This window comes from Bos taurus, chromosome 4 (assembly GCF_002263795.3).
Source record: "Bos taurus isolate L1 Dominette 01449 registration number 42190680 breed Hereford chromosome 4, ARS-UCD2.0, whole genome shotgun sequence".
NCBI classification, from domain to species: Eukaryota; Metazoa; Chordata; class Mammalia; order Artiodactyla; family Bovidae; genus Bos; species Bos taurus.
In genome coordinates, this window is record NC_037331.1 from 70271773 (window position 1) to 70292367 (window position 20595).

At 43.5% G+C, this 20595-nt stretch overlaps 2 long non-coding RNA genes across 5 annotated transcripts in view; both read right to left on the reverse strand.

Moving 5' to 3' along the window:
* Positions 1 to 20595, reverse strand: part of LOC107132417 (uncharacterized) — a 456535-nt gene that overhangs the window by 122696 nt on the left and 313244 nt on the right. The window lies entirely within an intron of this gene.
* Positions 12708 to 13832, reverse strand: LOC132345117 (uncharacterized). Its single transcript, XR_009494247.1, has 2 exons — positions 13142 to 13832; positions 12708 to 13037 (listed from the first exon to the last, which is right to left on the reverse strand). It is a non-coding gene; the product is annotated as an uncharacterized lncRNA (long non-coding RNA).

Here is a 20595-nt window from a genome sequence, read left to right on the forward strand (position 1 = left end):
AAATCAACCACAACTGTATGAGGTGGGCATTGCTATTCCACACATGAACACTTGGTGAGACGTGACTTGCCCAAGGTCACCCAGCTGGAAAGGCAGAGCTGGGACTGAAATCCTGGTTGTCGGAATTCAAGGTCAGGCGCTTAAACTACTAATGCTGCATCCTTTGCCAGACCTTAGATTCAGTTGCTTTCTGCGGGAAATGTATTTATTTTGTTCTATTTCTCTCTCTTATAACTCGTCCCAGTTTTATGGCATAGTGCTTTGGAAATATTGTAAATAGGAAGCTGTTATTGCTAAAACACAGGCTTCTGGCTACTTCCACTGAGGCTCTAAGTGCCTTTGGAAATGCCTGTGCTGGGTAAAGCCTCACACAGAGGACAGAGTATTAACAGCAGATCTGAGCTGGGATGTGTTTTCCCAGGCCCCAGGGATAACTTTGCCCATAAGAATTGGAATCTGATAGGAAGATGCTTTGTTGATTATTAATACTTAGTCCACTGCAATGTCTCCTCAAAGATAATGAACTCTGCTAAATGACAGTTGTTGCTGCTCCGTCATTAAGTCATGTATGGCTATTTGTGACCCCATGGACTGCGGCACACCAGGCTTCCCTGTCCATCACTGTCTCCCAGAGTTTGCTCAAATTCTTGACCATTGAGTCAGTAATGCTATCTAATTATTTCATCCTCTGCTGCTCTCTTCTCCTTTTGCCTTCAATCCTTCCAAGCATCGGGGTCTTTTCCAGTGGGTTGGCTTTTCATATCAGATAGCCAAAGTATTGGAGCTCCTTCTTCAGCATCAGTGCTTCCTATGAATATTCAATGAATATTAATGCCCTTGATGCTGGGAAAGATAGCAGGCAAAAGGAGAAGAGGGAAGCAAAGGATGAGATGATTAGATGACTCAATGGACATGAATTTGAGCAAACTCAGACAGATAGTGAAGGACAGGGGATCCTAGCATGCTGCAGTCCATGGGGTCACAAAGAGGCAGACACAACTTAGCAACGAAACAAAGACAATAACAAATGACAACAAACAAACTGCCTCTGAATCAATAATGAGAAGCTTGTGGTACCACTTGGTTATAAGAACAGTGGAAGAGTCGTAATTAATCTTTCTGCAACAAGCAAAAAATTGGAAATTCAAATAATAATGATGACTGTGATCAACATGTATTGAGTGCTCACTTAGAGTCAGGCACTGCTCTAAATCCGTTATGGGACATGCTAGCTTACTGCATTCTTGAAGTCACTCTGTAGAGTTAATGTTATTGTACAATTTATTTCTGCTTATATCTTATTGGTTATAATGAGTTACACAGCACAGCTAGATTCAAGGGAGGCCCAAGCTGAGTGGCTGGTGCCCAGATAAAATTCTGGACATTATGTTGCTAAAATAAAGAGGAAGAATGAATCTAGGGGACAGTGAACAGTCTCTACTCCAATCACACTTGAAGAAAGGAACTTATTCTTGGAATAACTCAAGAAAAAAAGCCTTTCTTATCCTGTCCTCCAGTTCGTTTCCTAGATGATGAATACAGAAGATGATTTTACATCATTTTACAGGGGTCCTAATTTCACTGAGGTTCCAGATACTCTGAGTAGATAAGTGATAGGAAAGGGTAAGTATGCGAAATGACCATATTTAAGCATTGGTTTTTAAGGCATCTTCCTTTGAGAAAAACCAATGCTTTTGTGCATGAAGTGTTCCCAGATCTTTGCCTGGCTTTAGGAGCTATAGCGGTTGTTCACTTGTTTATTCAAAAGTATTTTTGAAAGCCTGTGATGAACTGGGCCCTGGGTCTTTAAAGACTCTCAAGACAAACAAGGTGCTTCCTGTTGAGTTTTTCTCCTGTTGGGAGGAGACAGTGGAAAACCAGTAAACAAGTGAAACACACAATTTCAGAAGTTGATAGATACCATGCAGAAAGAACATAAAGCGTGTAAAACTCAGTAGCTTGTCCTAACAAGCTACATATTTGGGGAGCCCAATACAAAATGCAAATGTGTGGCCCCTTGATAAAAAACAAATATTAAGAATTTCAGAATAGTAACAGAGAACTGTTGAACCAAGCATGGGCCCTTCTAAGCAAGGAGCAGGGAGAGTTTGACCTGTAGAAGCCCGCTGAGCCAGAACCCACATCTGATGAGCCTCTGATCACTGTTAGGGAGAATTCAATCAAGCGGCTGTTCTGGGAACATGGTGCAGTCAATATTGCTTTCATGGGCTTCCCTGACTCTGGTATTTGTAAAACCTGAAGTTAATTAACCCAGTAAATCTAATTATTATCTCCTTTTCTCTGTGCAGGATGTGGAAAGTCTGTTCAGAGGTATTTCTGCTCTGAGGGGGATTTCACAATAGTTGGGAATGTGGTACCCTGTGGCATTATCTAGACTCAGAGCAGTCAGCCTCGGCACTATGGAGGTTTGGGGCTGGGGGGTTGGCAGCATCCCTGGCCTTTACCCACCAGATACCCCTCAACTATAATGACCAAAAACTACTCCAGACATTGACAATATCCCATGGAACAGGGGTCCCCAACCTCTGGGCTGAGGATACCTTGTGTCCGATCAGTGGCAGTGTTAGATTAGAGATAAAGTGCACAGTAAGTGTTGTGTGGCTGAATCATCTTGAGACCACCTCCCCCACGCCTGATCTGTGGAAAAACTGTCTCCCGTGAAATCAATCCCTGGTGCCGAAAATGTTGGGGATCCACTGCCTTGGAGGGCTGGAATCCGAGAACAACGCTTTCCTTGGCCATCTCAGCTACGTTAATAACAGTAATAAGTATAGCTAAGTGTATATTAAATATTTTCCCTGGTACTGAGAGTTATTTGGATTATTTTATTTAATTAAAAAATTCTACGTGGAGGTCTCTGTTTCCTGTTTTACAGTAGAAGAAACCAAGGCATATAATCTATGTCTCTCTAGTGCTGAGGATGTCAATTGCTTTTTCTTTCCCCACTATATTCTAGGTGAATTTCAACCCCACCACCTAGAAAGTTCACAGCATCTGCCCAGTAATTACCCCTATCATCCCATGCAAAAATTGACATTGGATCCCTGAATATTTATTATATTTTATGAATTCTTACTGTATGCCAGGTGCTGATACAAGCACTTTCCAGATGTGAACTCATTTGATTCTTAACAACAACCAAAGCAGGTAGGTCCTATTATCACCTCCACTTTATGGATGAGGCCGTGGAAGCACAGAGAAGTTGAGCAACTTGCCTGAGGCCACATAGCTAATAAGCAGCAGAGCCAGGGTTCAAACCCAGACAGTCTGACTTCAGAGGCTGACACACTCTACCTGGTGCCTGGTAGCAGCCAAGGCCAATTGTGCTGCTGGGTTTGGGGGAATATCCAGTGGCAATAAGGAAGCCAGGAAAGGGGGTGGTAGCTGGCTCTCTGGAACACATCATGGTGGACCACAGACTGCTCACAAGAGGCTCAGAGTTCAGGCTCAGGAGGTCTGCTCTCAGGCCCTGTGGCTCCCAATGACCCCAGAGCGTTGAATCAGGTTTATGGGGAGCTCCTATAGTCAGACAGCACAAGCTGTGGTGCTAACTCCATCCAATGGTCTTTAATCCATATGAGGACAAGGCCGCCCCACGTTACAGCATTGCCAGGCAGCTCTCCCTGAATAGAGAGGCAACACTTTCTCCATGAGGACCCAGAGAAGTCCTCCCAGGCATGGTCCTCAGAACCGGGGAGCAGCTAAGCCTGCTGTGGGCTCAGAGACCAGCCCGGAAGTGGAAAGGTTGACACGTGGGGATGGGTTTGGGCAGACTGAACAGAAAGACAGATGTGGTGGACAAGAGGCCAGAACGGGCCAGTGACCACAGGGCTTAAGTAACATCAGGAGAAGCAAAACATTCAGAGCACAGCCTCCAAGGTGCAGGATGGGGTGATGACAAGGAGAATGGCAATGGCTGTATCAAAGCAGACCCGAAGGGCCACCTTCACAGCTTGGGGTGACCCGGGACGGGAGCTTCAACACTGACCTGACCTTTGTCCCAAACCTAAAGCCAAACTTTCAGCGGACTGAAGAGAAGACATTTTCAGACCGCATGCCGTCTCTCCAGATTTCTGTGAAGGTTCAGTTGTCTGAAGAATAGAACTCGGAGGGTCCATCGGTGAGGCCGCCGGAGGCCGCAGGCCCCACAGGAAGCAGGGAAGAGTAAACAATCATGAGGACTCTTCTCTCCAGAGCTTCTCACTGCAGTTTCTAGACTGCAAAGGTCTGAAAAGGCAAATGGCTGGGCGTCCTGGGCTTCCTCACTGTGTCCCCCCGAGCCTCCCAGGGTTGGGGTCAGCAGAGGGTTACACACACAACCCTGAGCCTGGCTCACTAGGTTGCCTGGGCAATTTGTTAAAAAGTTAAAAAAAGAAAATCACTTGTCTAACAAACATGTATGGGAAAAAGTTCTGTTTAAGACAGGAAGCTGGGGTGGAAGGAAGGCTGGTAGGTAAGGAAAACAAGAACGATGAAGCAGTTGCTCCATCTTCAGGCTCCCAGGCTCTGAAACCAATGTCTTCTGTGAGTAGAGCTTCTTCTCTCATGTTGGGTATATGTAGAAAGCAAGCTGCCCATGGCAGGTAACTTCTCTGCTGCTGCTGCTGCTGCTAAGTCGCTTCAGTCGTGTCTGACTCTGTGCGACCCCATAGACGGCAGCCCACCAGGCTCCTCCGTCCATGGGATTTTCCAGGCAAGAGTACTGGAGTGGGGTGCCATTGCCTTCTCCGAACTTCTCTGAAGTTAGGATTATTCTTCCAATAATCATCCAATGTGACAGTCAACTACCCTCAACGGATATCTATCTCAATGGATGTTCCTATCTCCATGGATGTTCCAGTGAGCATTTCCTTGCACCCAGGAAAGAAGATGAGGGAACCACGGCAGCACATGATGGCTTAGAAGACTGACCATTGTCTCTGTGGTGCTTTGCAGCCTAAGCCGTACTTTCATATGTGTAGACGAGCTTATTGGATCATTATAACAACCTCTTGCTGAGACAGAGCCTGAGGCATTATGTTTCTGAGAAAAACTATTACAAGAGCAAAATCTCCCATCTATTGAATACTTGAGATGTGTAGGGCACTGGGCCGAGCAGTCTATGAGTGCTCACTGTTTAATTCTCACAGCAACCCTATGAAGAAGTCACTTTTCCATCATTTTGTTGATAAGAAAAAGAAGTTCAGAGAGGTCAAGTGATTGGTCGCAGAGCTAGTTAGTGCCAGAGCCTGGGTGACTCTAAGCCCTTGTTCAAAGGCATCAAAGTCTGTCTGCAATGCATTTGGGGAGCAGCATCATGGGCTCCCACTCCAGGATCCTTCCCTCTGTCCATTGTCAGCTCTGTCAAGTCCTCGAGTGAGTGGCTTCCAGCTTTTCTTGTCCCTCCCAATTGCTCTTCCAGCCCACTCTGCCCAGACAGGGACACTAATGAGCCCTCAAAGCCGAGGCAGCGGCCTCAGGTGCCAGATTAGGGCCACAGGGAGAGTCAGCCGGGAACAGAGGCATCTCCTGCTTGTTCTGGGAAGGCACCAATTCTGGACCACCCAAAGTGCCTCTTAGCCAGGGCTCCATTTGGGAGCTCTGACCTGGAATTGGCAGCTTTCCTGCTCTTTCTCTACCTCCTAATAACTCCCTGGCCAAATGCTCCAGTACCATAAGCGTCTCAAAGCCCCAAGACCAGCACACTCCCGGGGTCGATGGCATAGCCGTCAGCTGGGGTGTGCAGTTTCCCTTCCTTCAGTTAGGTCACAGCTCCAGTAGCCTGACCTGAAACAGTGGTGCCTGCTCCCTCCCTCCTGGTCCACCTGGCCTCAGTCTCAGCCTGTGAGGATTTGTACCAGGACTGCCCATCTCCACAGCCAGGCCAGCACGGAGCTTCCAGCCTGGAGCATCTCACTCACTCTCATGGCTGCTATTACCGCCCCATGAAGATGGGAAGGTTAGGGTGAAGCTCAGTGTGTGCCTTTAGAATCAGTTCTGGCTCCAAACCACACATATGACACTTAGGAGCCATGGGACCTTAGGAAACGCCACATTTCTCACCAAGTTAGAGAGTCTTTAACTCATGATGGGGCTGCTGCTACCTCCCTCTCAGGGTTGTTATATGGATTAAAGATGATGTTGCCCGGAAGGTGCCTAGAGCAGGGCATAACAAGCACTCCAGGGGTGGGAATGCCTGCTGCCCCTTGAGCACACTCAGCTCCACCTCTTTCTGCTGTTTCTGCTCTCTCTCCTGTGTGGAGCCCTCGGGGAGCTGACCACACCACACCCATATGCAGATGGCTGAAAGGGAACATCTATAAGCAGAGCTCCAGATGGCTTGGAGACAGAGGCCAATAGGGCACCCTCTCTACACAGAAAGTATAAGCACCAACCATTCTGCTCAGCATTGAGACTCCCCCTTGAGCCCCCGACCATGTTTTCAGGCACATCATGGATTTCCCTCATTCGTGGTTCCCACTAGCGCTGCGTGCTTCCCTGCCTTCACATCTTGGTCTTCTATGCTCTTTATTCTCTTTATCAGGAACACCTTTCCTTCCAATCTTTGTCTAAAACTTAGTCCATTAACCTAGACAGCATATTAAAAAGCAGAGACATTACTTTGCCAACAAAGGTCCGTCTAGTCAAAGCTATGGTTCTTCCAGTAGACATGTATGGATGTGAGAGTTGGACTGTAAAGAAAGCTGAGCACCGAAACTGAGCTTTTGAACTGTGGTGTTGGAGAAGACTCTTGAGAGTGCCTTGGACTGCAAGGAGATCCAACCAGTCCATCCTAAAGGAGATCAATCCTGAATATTCATTGGAAGGACTGATGCTGAAGCTGAAACTCCAATACTTTGGCCACCTGATGTGAAGAACTGACTCATTGGAAAAGACCCTGAGGCTGGGAAAGATTGAAGGCAGGAGGAGAAGGGGACGACAGAGGATGAGATGGTTGGATGGCATCACCAACTCGATGGACATCAGTTTGAGCAACCTCTGGGAGTTGGTGATGGACATGTAAGCCTGGTGCACTGCAGTCCATGGGGTCACAGAGTTGGACGCGACTGAGAGACTCAACTAAACAGTCCATTAAGGGGCTTCTCACATGGCACTAGTGGTAAAGAACCTGCCTGCCAATGAAGGAGACTTAAGAGACCAGGGTTCAATCCCTGGGCAGGGAAGATTCCCTGGAGAAGGAAATGGCAGCCCACTCCAGTATTCTTGCCTGGAGAATCCCATGGACAGAGGAGCCTGGTGGGCTACAGTCTGTGGGGATGAAGAGTCGGACACAACTGAAGCGACTTAGCAGCAGCAGTTGTCCATTAAAATGCCTTCCTGAGGAAGACCTTTCTTAACCTCTTTGGAGGACAGTGTTATAATTAAGTACTAACAATGGCTTCTCCTTGAACACCCCAACAAGAAGGAGTTCATCCTGGAGAGCACTGACTATGAGAAGTTCTCCCCACCAGAGGCCAGGGCAGAGTGCCTTGAAGGATAGCTATTTGTCTTGTCCTATTCTCTTTGGAAGACTATAAACTCTATAAAGGTGTAGAGTTTTTAATCTATTTATCAACTCTATCCTAACAGGACACAGTCTAGGCCAGAGTTTCTCAGTCTCGGCACTGTTGACTTTCGGGGCTGGGTGATAATTCTTTGTTGGGGGGCTGTCCTCTTCATTGCCGGTTATTTAGCAGCATCTCTGGCCTCGCTTCATACATTAGATGCCAGTACCATTCTACCTTCCAACTGTTATTATACAACCAAAAATTTCTCCAGAATTTACTATATGAATTTAGGAGGAATAAGGGAGCCAAGTCACCTTGGATGGGAACCACTGCTCTAGAATCTTAATCAATACCTTTCAACGTATTTTATTACCAAAAAAATTACAAGCAAACATAAAAGTAGAAAAAGAAGGGGTAATGAACCATAAGTATCCACCACTGCTCTTCAATAACCATTGACATTTTACAAATATTATTTACAGTATATTTCATCTCCCATCACCTACTATCTTTCTGGAGTATTTTACAGCCAATCTCAGGCAGCATGTCATGTCATTCCTAAATACTTTGGTATCTAAAAGATAAGAACTGTATAGAAAAAGTATTATCATAATGGCATCACATCTAACAAGGTTAATAATTATTCCTTAACACTAATACTCAGTCAATGTTCAGATTTTCATGATTGCCTTAAACTATGGACTTTTTTCTTGAAATCTGTTTGCTCAAATCAGGATTAAATAAGACTATGAAATGCATTTAAATTTCTTTTTATCTATCTTTTCCATGCCGTTAATTATTATTAATATTTAATATGTATTTCCAGTTACTGACAGTGAGAGAAGCTGAACAAATTTTGAGGCAAATAAAAAAGAAATCTCAAAGTTGGTATGAAATTTTCTTCCCTGAAGGTGATAAACACTCTTTTGCTGTCAAGGTTGGTTTAGTTTTGCTCCAACTCATCACTGACACACTCATTTGTCTAAAATATCATTTACTTCATGCATTTATACATGAAAATTGTTATTTTATTTTTTAGTGCACTTGTAATGTTCAAAAGTTAAATAACACACTCCCTTGTCGAGAATGATGCAATGTGTAATTCAGAGAAGAGAAGAAACATGATCTCCCCCTGTTGTTTTCTTTCTTTGGTCTTCTAATTCAAAGCCAAGTAGAAATGGAAAGGCATCTCCTATTGATATTGCTTGCTTCTCTAATGACCAGGAAGTTCAGATATTCGATGCAATTGCTTGATCCCTTTGATCAGTGGTATACTCATGCTTAAGCATATGTTTCCAGACTTCTGATAAAGTCTTTCTCTTTGTGTTTACAGGATTATTTCTACAGCAAAACAAGAGTACGATTTATTTTTCTCCACTAAAGTAACCTCAGGGTGATAGGAAAATTATATATCTATCATGTTGTTTTGTTGTTTGCTTGTAGAAGCTGCAATTTGTTTTCTTCTTTTGAAATATTTGCTTTCTTTGTGACATGGAGAATATTTGGACGTATATTATGTATGCATCTGCTTTATGCATATATTCTTGCCCTTGGGTAGAAATCTAGTGTCCATGGAAGAACATGGCATTTGATTGAAAGCCACAGAGTCTGGTAGTTTTCCAACAGTTACAATTCACAGTTCTGCTTGAAGCAAATACCTCCAACTGTGGATAATGGACCTTCCTTGAGAATCTGAGACAAGTCACTGGTTAATGTCTCTGAAACAGCCTGTTAAGACTGTTACTACAAATTAGAGTCTGGATCATTCTGAAACCCAAATAGACTTCTTTCATCTTCCAGATGGCCGTCTGATTGGGAGCTGGGCAGGATCACGTTTCAGGTTGTGACTTAATGATTCAGGACAATATTTATGGTTATTACTTGACAGAGGGCAGTGAGGAAAATTAAAGCACAGCCCCATGCTTCATTTATGACAAAAAACAAATTCATGGCAGAACTGTAGATTAGAGATGGCATCTCCAAGCTCCAGGCAGAGCCCTGGCACCGTTCTGGGATGACCCACTTGATCAGGTACAGTCTGCTTAGCCCGGTGAGCCCTGACTTCAAACCTTCCCTTGATACATTATCTCTAGAAACTATCAAGCAAATCTCCAAATAGAAATCTTAGAAAAGGTGTAGCTATGAGTGAGAGCTTTCAGAGGAGACAAATAATGCAATTACATTCTTCACTGGTATGATGACTACATGCAGCTGAAATATTATGTTTTGAGGCACATTTTAAACTTTATTATTACAGTTGGTAATATCAACAGGAGAAAAATAATTACGCCTGCCAGTTGTGGGCATTCTGTTTATGTTGTGTGTAATTTCTGCATTAACTTTTTCCTCTCAAACATGCTCTACATGATATAATATTTATCTCTTATATTACCCAGAATTTTAGGAATTCCATAATTGGGTGCTATGGGGAAGAGAAAGACAAGACGGAGAAGATGGAGAAAGGAGATAAATAAAGCTCGAGGCAGTTAATGAAAGTGTAGATTGTCTAGAAGAAAAGCCAGGCGAAAGTTTATCTTGCTCCATTAATCCTCTACTCACTCTGTGAAATGAGAATGCACATATTGTTCTGGGGGAAAAAAAAGAGAGAAAACTAAACCATATGCCATTAATACATTTGACCAACTGTGACATTTTTTAAATAAGGTTTTAACTGGTTTTATTATACCAACTGTGTAATTTCAAAATGACTCCATCATCTATTATATCTATTATAAACAAGTACTTTGTTTAACCAAGCCAATAATAACCTTCGCAGACAGAGAAGGTTGGGATTTGAGAGAACCAAATCCTGATTGTTTAGATAAGGGGAAAGAGAGTCTTTGGCTAGAAATACAAAAAAGACTATGATCTTGAAAAATTGTAATTTATCACACAATTACCAATAATTTGTTATTTCTTCTATAGTGTATGGGAGCAGCTGTCCAGCATCTGAAGAGGCACCTACCATCCCACTACTCCCACCCCACGACACACACACACACACACACACACACACACACACTCACTTTCTTGGTTGCACACTCACAATTTAGCTCCCAAAGGGATAGTAAAGTCTGGCTGTGTGAACATCACTGGGGTGTCCTGATGGGGTGGGGGTGGGGTTGCCAAAGAACATGTAGTCAAGTGACTTACACAGGAGTCTCTACCTCCTCTTTAGGCCTCTGCCTGGTCAGCCCAAACTGTGAGCAGCTGCTGATGGCAGGTGGATGGGAGGGCAGAGCAGAGAGAAGTTTCCTTGCCTTTCATTTCCTGTGAGGTACATCCACTCTCCTGGGTTCAATGAAAAGGCATCAGTGGTCCGGGTATTTTTTAGCCAGTAGCCTTTTTTCCTTTTGATACAGGCTTTTAACATGTTGCTATGCTCATCACTTTTCTTTCTTTCCAAGCACTTGGCTTTGCTCCTGCCTTCTGGAGAAGCATAGGCTCTTTCATTTTGCAGGAGATAGACTGGGTGCTTCTTTAGTGTATTGTGTGTGCCTTTTGTTTTCCATGGTGTGCAGTATTTGTGGTAAGCGAGGCCACAGCTGGCTCCCTTGGTGAAGGCATTGGTCTCATTTTGGGTTGCTCCTTGGGGACACTGGGGGCCTGCACTGTGACTCAGCTGGAAGGACACAGCTAGACTCACATTCTGCCTCTATCTTCTATGTCAGGGTCTCCAACCTCTGGGCCATGGGCCCATACCTCCTGCCAGATTAGTGGCAGCATTAGATTAGACATAAAGTCAGAATAAATGTAATGTGCTCAAATCATCCCCAAACCATCCCCGCCCCCTCCTCCCCCTGCCCCTGGCACACACACACCAAATCTGGAGAAAAATTGTCTTCCACGATATTGGCCCCTGGCTGGTACCAAAAAGGTTGAGGACCGCTGTTCTATGTGACAGGAGGAAACAGACCCTCTGCATGCCCAATTTCATCTGTAAAATGGGAACAATAATACCAGACTCAGAGGATTGTAAGGATGACATGAAATCAAATGCCTGAGACATAGGAGAAACAATCCCTAGTTGAAAGGTTGACCCCTGATCTCTGCAAAAGGAAAGCCATCCCACCCGGAATATCGTACCATCTGTGTCTCACACCATACAGCTGGAGCAGGAACCATAAAGCCAAGGACACAGAATAAGTGCCGCTGGGTTATCCATGCTCTGTAGTGTAGCCCCTTCCCAGCACCAGCAGCTCATGAAATCCATCTTCCCCTCCTCTGATGCAACTTTGCATTTGTACCTTCATCATACTCAGTCTTGCAATACCCTTAGGTTGTTGTTTGATATTAATATCATTGGAGTCACAAATTTTCAGTCAGGCTGAAATTGATCTAATTTAATTTCTGGGCCAATCCTTCCCCTTTAGAAGGGAAGTCCAGGAGACCCAGAAGGTTGTGTGACTTACTGCGAACACCAAAGCTCACTCGTGGCAAAGCTTGGTCTTCAGATGCAGAGGACAGCAGTTTTCCCCAACCCAGTCTCACAATATTATTTAACTTCTGTGTTTTCATGTGTGACTCCTATCTCAGCATCCACCCTGAATGCGCCCACACTGGTTTTTAAAGTTCCCTCCAGGCATATCTGCTCACAGGCTGTCCTGCATTTAAAGGGAGTAATCGAAGAAAACTTGCTAAACTGGGCCAGTCAAGAGATGGAGAATTCCTACACATGTCAGCAGACAAACATTTCAAGTAGCTTCCCCTTCAATTTTACAGACATATTGATCTGAAAAGTGATATGGATAAAATTTTCAGGTAGGTAGAGGAGGGTTATCTTGAACCAATGGCCACTGCGTTCCTTCCTGAGAGAGCAGTGCCCTTGGGAAGGTGGGAGCTGGGCTGTGTACAGGGCTGCACATTGATACTGTTACTCAGAACACAAAGGAGGAGGATATTCGAAGTTTTTCCTGCACCTTATGACGAATAGACTTTACAACAGACTAACTGTCCTTGGACTCAACTTAGCAGCAGCTCCTAACCTGTTCACTTTCAAGCATAGAGGTGGGGGATGAAGGTACAGATAAGTGCGGGGATAAAGTGGGGGATAAAGTGCGCAAGGCACTGCACACATTCAGAGAGAGAGGTGGACGCAGGGAAAGTGGAGGCCAGTCTGCCAATTAAGGGAGAAGTGAAGCAGACGACACCTGACACTGGGTGGAGAAGGTGGGGGTTTCAGATACGTATCGGATTCTGTTTTTACCAAGAGGGCAGCTTTAATCAAGTTCCCAGTGTAAATATTACCAATATAAACCAAATAATGGAGGTTAAATGGCCACTCTCGAGGTCATTGACTCTTGGTCAAGCTGCAAGATTTCACATCAAATGGACCATTGGAATATACCTGGAGGGCCTCCGTGTCTGACCATGAAACCTGAGCCCACACTGACTCTTTGGCTGTGGATGGAGGGCACAGAGTTGTGAGAGCAACAGGGCTGTCTCTGCTTTCAGCTCAGGGATTGTAAACCAGATGCACTGTGGCCCAGGGTTTCCATAAACACAGAGAGGCCTGCGGTTTCTTCGTGGCTGAGAATCAAAGTGAATGTGGCCTGCATGAGCTGATGTATCCTGCTCACTGATGTCCCCAGGGATGGACACCTGGTGGTCCTGGGAGGGGACCCTTCTCTTACTTGGTTCTGGAAGCTGTGGTTCCTCATGAACTCTCAGGCAACCGTTTATAAGGTGTGCTATGAATTGAGTTATTAGATCTTGCCGTATATATAGAGATAGTGAAAGTGTTAGTCGCTCAGTCAGGTCTGACTCTTTGTGACCTCATGGATTGTAGCCAGCCAGGCAATTCTGTCCATGGAATTCTCCAGATAAGAATACTGAGTAGGTTGCCATTCCCTTCTTCAGGGGATCTTCCTGATCCAGGGATCAAACCTGGGTCTCCCACATTGCAGGCAGATTCTTTACCATCTGAGTCACCAGGGAAGCCCATAGAGATAAGGTCACCATAACAAACTAGAGATGAGCCTGGAGTGGAAATGAGATCGACATAATTCTGATCAGCTAGGCAGTTTTGAGCATGTCTTCCCCTCTTACTGTCCTCCCCTTTTGCTTCTGTCTGGCCATGCAGCATCATTTGTCTCTGTCTTCTATTGTCCCTGCTGCCCAGTTCCTCAAATCACTATCCTCAGCCTCTCACACAGGCTTCCTTGCTGTCAGGAGTTTATGGTCTTCCAAAGAGAACAGTATAAGAAGACAGTCTCCCGCAAGGAACTTCTCACAGTTAGTACCCTCAGGAGGGGAAGGAAGGAGGGTAAACCCCTTCTGGATTGGGGATGTTCACAGGAGATGATTTTTACTATTATTTGTTTAAAACCCTAACCTTCAAAAAAAAAAAAAAAAGGCAAGAAAGGTCTTCACTGAAAGGCATTTTAATGGACTGAATTTTAGACAAAGGTTGGAAGGGAGGGTGTTCTCGATAAAGAGAATAAGCGTTCAGAAGGTCAAGGTGTGGACGTGGGGACGCATGCAGTGTTAGTAGAACCATGAATGAGGGAAATCCACAGTGAGCCTAAAAACATGGTCAGGGGCTTGAGGGGAAGTCTCCAATGCTGAGCAGAGTGGTTGGTGCTTGCACTTTCTGTATAGAGAGGGTGCCCTGTTGGCCTCTGTCTCCAAGCCACCTAGACCTCTGGTTATAGACATTCCCTTTCATCCCTCTGTGTGTGGATGTGGTGTGGTCAGCCACACTGCCCTCCTCCCCCAGACTCCATGCAGGGGAGAGGCCACACAGTTAGAATTCCGCTTCCTGAGTCTTGTGTTTTTTGGTTTTTTTAAAAAAACAACTAAACAAAATCAGGTACCTTTATTTCACAGTACCCTATTAAAAAATGAAATCATTGCCAAAGTCTTTTTTTGTTCTTGTAACATGCTAATCATTATGCTAAGAGATTTATGTGCTTCATTGCATTTAACCCACACAGACTCCCACAAGGCAGATTCCATTCCCAATTTACAGATGGAGAAACTGAGTCAGAGGGATGTTAAGAACCTTGTCATACAGTGGAAGACATTGGGATTAAACTCAAATCTATCTGACATCAGTCTGAATTCTTAACCGGGACTCACGGTGCTTCTTTAAATGAAATAAATCATTGAAATGGTATCTTCTCAGCAGGTGTAGTTTTGGGGTCCCCTTCAGTTCTAACCAGGTTTGTGGTAAATAAACAATTTGTCATTTGGATGTCTTAGCCCTTTCTTCCAAAAATGGGCTTGTAATCAGAACTATGGAAAGATGCCCCACCCCACCCCACCCCAACCCAAGGTAAATCTAAGTGAGAAGAACAGCGTGGACCGGCAGTGTGTCGGACTGGCCAACTTTGAAGGGTACAGAAGAGCATTCCGTGGATATCCCCCCAGCAATGCTCAGCAGCAGCCAGGACTTGCATGACTGTCCAAGTTGGTGCCTCACTTGTCACCCAACTATACATCCTGGAGGAGAGCACGGACCCTATCCGGTTCAGCAGTGTGTCTCATCTAGTTCGACACAACATGGCCAGGGCAGTGGAAGGCTGCTGCCTGTGAAACGCAGCCCTTGTCATCTTTATGGGCACTCCAGACCATAAAACCCGAAGACAGATGACTGGAATAGCCACATTATCTCTTTCAAGGCAAAAAGGAGAGGAGGGTGCACAGCGAGATTGATGTACAAAAGCGCTAGTCTAAGTAAACAATCTACATAAATTTGCATGTGCATGGGAGCATTGTTGTAAAATGTGGTCTTCATTAAAGAGAGGCTGGTGATGTACCTTTAGGAGGGCCTGACGCCAGTGATTTCTGATCATGTGGTTCCCTTGTCTCTTTGAAGTCGTCCTGTACATGGAATATTTGCCTTGTCTAAATAATGCAACAAAATTGCCTGGAGTGAAAGCCACTGAAATCTAGATGAGGTAAATATAATACCTACTGTATAATTAATAGGGATTAAAGATGGATATTCACGTGTGCAATTTCCAGGGTCTTAGAAACAGATACATCCTGGTGAGATATTTTGGAAAAATGATTTAAAAGAGGGTATCCTGGTTAAGAACTAACTGTAACTCACTGATCCCAAAGGAAAATAGAGTAAAGAATAATCAAGAGAGACTGAAAAGAACTTCCTTAATAGAAAGATGGTAGGAAATAGTTGCTCTCCTTCTCTCTCAGCCCAGGACTGAATAAATAGAGAAAACAGCCTTTAACAAAAGCATAAGGGATTTAGGTTAACAAAATGACAAGCCTTCCTTTCAGAGGATAGCTTTGTTCAGGCTTCATCTGCTCAAAGAGGCAGATGAAATGGAGGCAGAAAAAGTAGGATGATTTGGGACTCTTTCAGCAGAAGAAATAAGGAAAAAGAAAAGTGCTCAGTCTTGCTAAAGATAATCGAAAACAGAACTACAGTCACTGGAGTTAAAATTAAAGAACAATATTCCAGACTCTGGTTTTCAACTAGTACCTGAGTGACCTCAGAAAGTTACATTGCTTCTCTGGACTTTATTTTCCTCATCTGTAAGACTGGATGGAACTTTGAACTAGAAATATTAATATCAAAGGTTATTTCCAGTTCTAATACTTTGTCAGTTTGAAGTTCTAATGACAAGGAACAGTATGTTGTAATTTGCCTGCAATGGTCTTGATTTATGCCTAATGCCCTGCTGTGATTATTCACAATGCACATTTTCACTCTCAGAGTATCCTGGTTTGGACCATAAACTATGTGGTCACCCTACCTATAACAGTTACTATAACAATATCCCTTCACACTTGCTTGGATTGTTTTCCGCAGTACAGGTTTTAATCAAAAAGGTAAGAGAAATATTTAGCTGAACAACTAGTTTGTTTTCTTCCAAGAAACAAATAATAGTAATAATAACAGCTCTTGTTTTTTAAGTTGACCATGTGCCTGGCCTTCTTGTCTAGGCCTTTCCAAGCATTAGCTAATGTGATTTTTCATTAAACTCTAGAAATTAAATGTTACTCATTTCTCTTTTACATTTGGGACCATTGAGGTACAAAAGGTTAAGACAACTTGCTCAAGTCAGTATTTGAACTTGAGTCTCTCTGACTCCCAGGCACCAGCGTTTGAGTTTCCCATCATGCTGCTTGCAGTACTATGCATTTTATTAATAGCCATACTGTGCCCCCCTCTCTTCACCCAGGGTTTTGGCTGGTTTTAGCAGCCAATTATCTTGGATGTGAAAGCAAAACCTTTGCAAGTTCCAAACCATTCCATATGACATTTAGACTTACAGATGAAAATCTTCCAAAACCACTATGATTTCATGTGAACAACATTTCTGCCTTCCAGCAAAGAAACTCAGACCCCTGGGTCACTGTGAAAGAGTCTTTGGAGCTCTACACTTTTTGATATTTACTAAACAAGGCCTGCCCAGAGATTATGGGGAATTGTGATGTTGATTAAACCATGATGTTCCTGTTACACGGCAGGGCAAACGGTTGAGTGATAAAAGCAGTCCTGTGTTCTACAATCATTTTCAAAGCAAAGAAGGTCTGAGCAAAATAAATGATTTGAATGCAAGACATAAACAACCAAACAGGCTGGCAAACGAGACCAATAATGAGGCATCTGGGACACCAGTTCTGCTCCTGATGACTTTCAGGGCCAGCCTTGATGCCTTTCAGATTTTCAAAGAAAAATAAACTGGTGACAAAAGAACAGCAGCTGTGGGCACAATCAGGAAATTAGTTGGAGCAGATTTGTAATTAAGCATTGAAAATGGATCAGTATGATCCCTCCGTGCATACAAGTACCTTTCGTTTTTCGCCTCTTTTCAAAATTCCTTTTATTTTTTTTTTCCCTGAAATAAACACACTTTTCAGCTTTAGTCATGCATGTCCCGACCTGGAATATTAGCTAAGGATATTACTTTTTTTTTTTTCTGGGAAAGAAATAAGAAATTAGCCCACAACGAACCCAGAACCCCGTGAAGTAAAATAACATTGACTTCGGGTTCCCATTTTGTTTTTTTTTGTTTTGTTTTTTTCATTTTATAACTTTGGAAAGACAAAAGAGACGTCTCCGTTCAAAAGATTGTATGTTTATGTATAATAAAGGAAGGGTGAAAGATCCTGGGGTATCGGAAGGATGATTAAGTTTTATTTCCCAATACACGATGAGGAGGAAAGTTTTATGATCTTCAGGACTGTCTTTACATCATTTAACAATGGCATCACAGACAAAGCTTAGGCTCTAAAGATATTGTTCTACACTGGAAGTTTTTTTAAAAAAATAGCAGTATTTTTGTACAGAATGAACGTTAGTGTTAAATATTTTGATTATGCCTTCCAGGCTAGAGATAGCTCTCTGCCCTCCTCCCATATCAATCACTTAGCTGCCCCCACCTCTACAACCCCTGTTCAGATACGCCTGTGGGTGTCATGGCTGAGTCTCCATAGCTATCAGATGCGGACGGATCTGGGCCCTTGAAGAACTGGAAATTAGTGTATTTCTCAGAGGAGCGGATTCCTACTTTCTGGTCCACACCGCAGAGTGCGCCCTGTCTCCTGTCTCTTGGATCCTAGCCCCTCTTCCCGTAAATCACTCTGAGCCCAGAGAAACGTAAGGGGAGCGGGTCAGACCCAGGTGTCCTGAATCATTAAGCATGCTGGCTCCTCTGGGGGGCCAGCTAGACCCTCTGAGTTTTGACAGCAGTGAAATGTGACAAGAAAGTAAATATCCTGGTGCCCCACTTCTCCAGAGGTCAGGCGTCCCTCAATCCGCCTTCTGGAACTCAGTTGAGAAGCAGGAAGGAAGCAAAACAGGCTTGAAGCAGCGGAAACACCAGTCACAAAGCAATGCACTTTAACTATGTTTAATTGACTCTTAATTAACACACACTCCTAACAAGCCCATTTCTGTAGTCTCCCAGCCCACAGCGAATTAAAAGCAGAAATTAGAGGGGGATGAGGAAGAATGGCAGAAAGATTAGTAGTGATCACACTGAAGGCAGTCAGAAATGATGACAAACAGTCTGAAATCAAAGGAAGAGATAAAAACAAGCCCCTTAAAAGCAGTCCCCAAATTAGCAAGATCAGCAGTCCACAGCTGCGTGGGGTCAAAGCATGGCACAGCTGTTCTTGAGCACCATGGTTCCTGCTCCGACAGCAGAGATGACCCGTATGAAGGAGCAAGCCTGTGCTGGGAACACGGAGACACTGGCCAAGTGTCCGTCTCCTCCTTCCTAGGTTGTCCACCCCTACAGTGCTTGGCAATCTCCTTGGGACCTTGCTGTTAATAAGAGCCCAGAATTGAGGCCCTGCCCTGGGGGATAATGATCTAAAACATCCAGATCCTCAGCCCAGGATTCTGCATTTTCACAAGGCCCTTCCCACAGTGATGGTGACTCAGAATCACACTTTCAAAAACACGGCTAACTCCTTTGCCAAACTGGGAAATGGCTTCCTCGAATCATGTCTTGTTCTGGGCCCTACTGCTTCTGTGAAAGAAAACCCCTAGCGTATGATCTCTAAATTCAGCCAGACCAGCTAAAAGCATATACTAATTTTTATGATCAACTCCCAGGCAGCTGCTGAGCAGTCAGGAAAGTGTTCGTGAGGATGACAGACTGATTTTTTCAAAAAGGAGGCCTCCCAAAGTGTGCTCAGTCAGGGTCTCTAACCTTTTTATAATGGTACACCTCCTTAGTAAAAATTTTGGGGATACTCACTTTGAATAGATGTGTATTTTTATTTATTTATAGATTTATTTATTTATACATGTGTTCTAAACTCATATATTGTTTTATCATAAAAACATATACAAGATAAAAATGAAATTAGAAGTTCTACTTGTAATGAAATTAGAAGTTCTAACATAACATTTTTTACACATATACCCCCTTTTAAGACTCTTGGGATAAATTTTAGGCCAAATTCTATTCAACATCCTCTAGAATGTAAGCTATTTTGAGGGCATATTTTTGCTTTATTTATCACTGTATTCAAGGCCCAGCACAATTCCTGGTTTGTGGTCCAGGAGTGTTTTTGGGTGAATGAATGAAAGCATGTCTTGGGGTTTGAAGTGGCTAAGGTTTGGTTATCAGGAGTGTTCATCTATATGGAATATCGTTTTCTTCCATGGTAGTCAACAATGTGACTGAATAGAGAAAATACAGAGTGAAGTTGAGAAGCATCATTCACGTTTGAGGAAACTGTCTGTTAGAATTTAGGGAGTATGATTAATATTTATGAAGCTCAGGAAACACTCTCTGGAACAGGGGAATGACTCATAGTTCATGAAAAGGTAAAAGTGTTGGTTGTTGTGTAACAGGTATGCATTAAATACCATATGTGTTCATGAAGGGTTTTGTGTGTGTGTGTGTGTGTGTGTGTGCACGCGTGTGTGCTCACGTGCCTGTGTGTTGATATTCTCTATGAAGTAGTAGTGAATTCCTTTTTCACGTACATTCTCTGTCAGATGCAATTTATTTAACTGATTTTTGGTTTTTTTTTGGTTTGGGGAAACAAGGTAATATTTTTTAAATGTACTTTAATACCTACACTGGACCTTCTTATGCAAAGACATTTAAAATCTTGTTGCTCACATAAAACATAATTGATGTTTATGTCATATGAAGAATCACTTTACAAAGCCCTATAGTTGTATAGCTTTAGTATTTTGGTTGTCAAAGTGACCAAGACTGACTTATAATATCTGCCCATTGGTCATTGGCATGGCAATCTCTTAGTGAGTTATAAGAGTCAGTGGTGACTGCTGAGACTGTAAGGAAGAATTTATCTTGGGAAGGAGAGGGTAGACCCATCTTTGAAGAAAATGCAAAATGTGATGGATACCTACTTCACTTAAGTCTAGCACTTCTCAAACTCTCTGGTCTTAGGACCTCTTTACATTCTTTAAATTACTGATGACCTGAGAGAACTTATGCTTATATGGTTATACATATTAACTATATTGGAAATTTAAATGAAGAATTCTTTAAAATTTAAGAATGCACATTCCATTTGTTAACCAACAGAACAATGGGGGTGTGTGTGTGTTAGTCGCTCCAGTGTGTTAGTTGTATCCAGCTCTTTGCGATCCCACGGACTGTAGCCCACCAGACTCCTCTGTCCATGT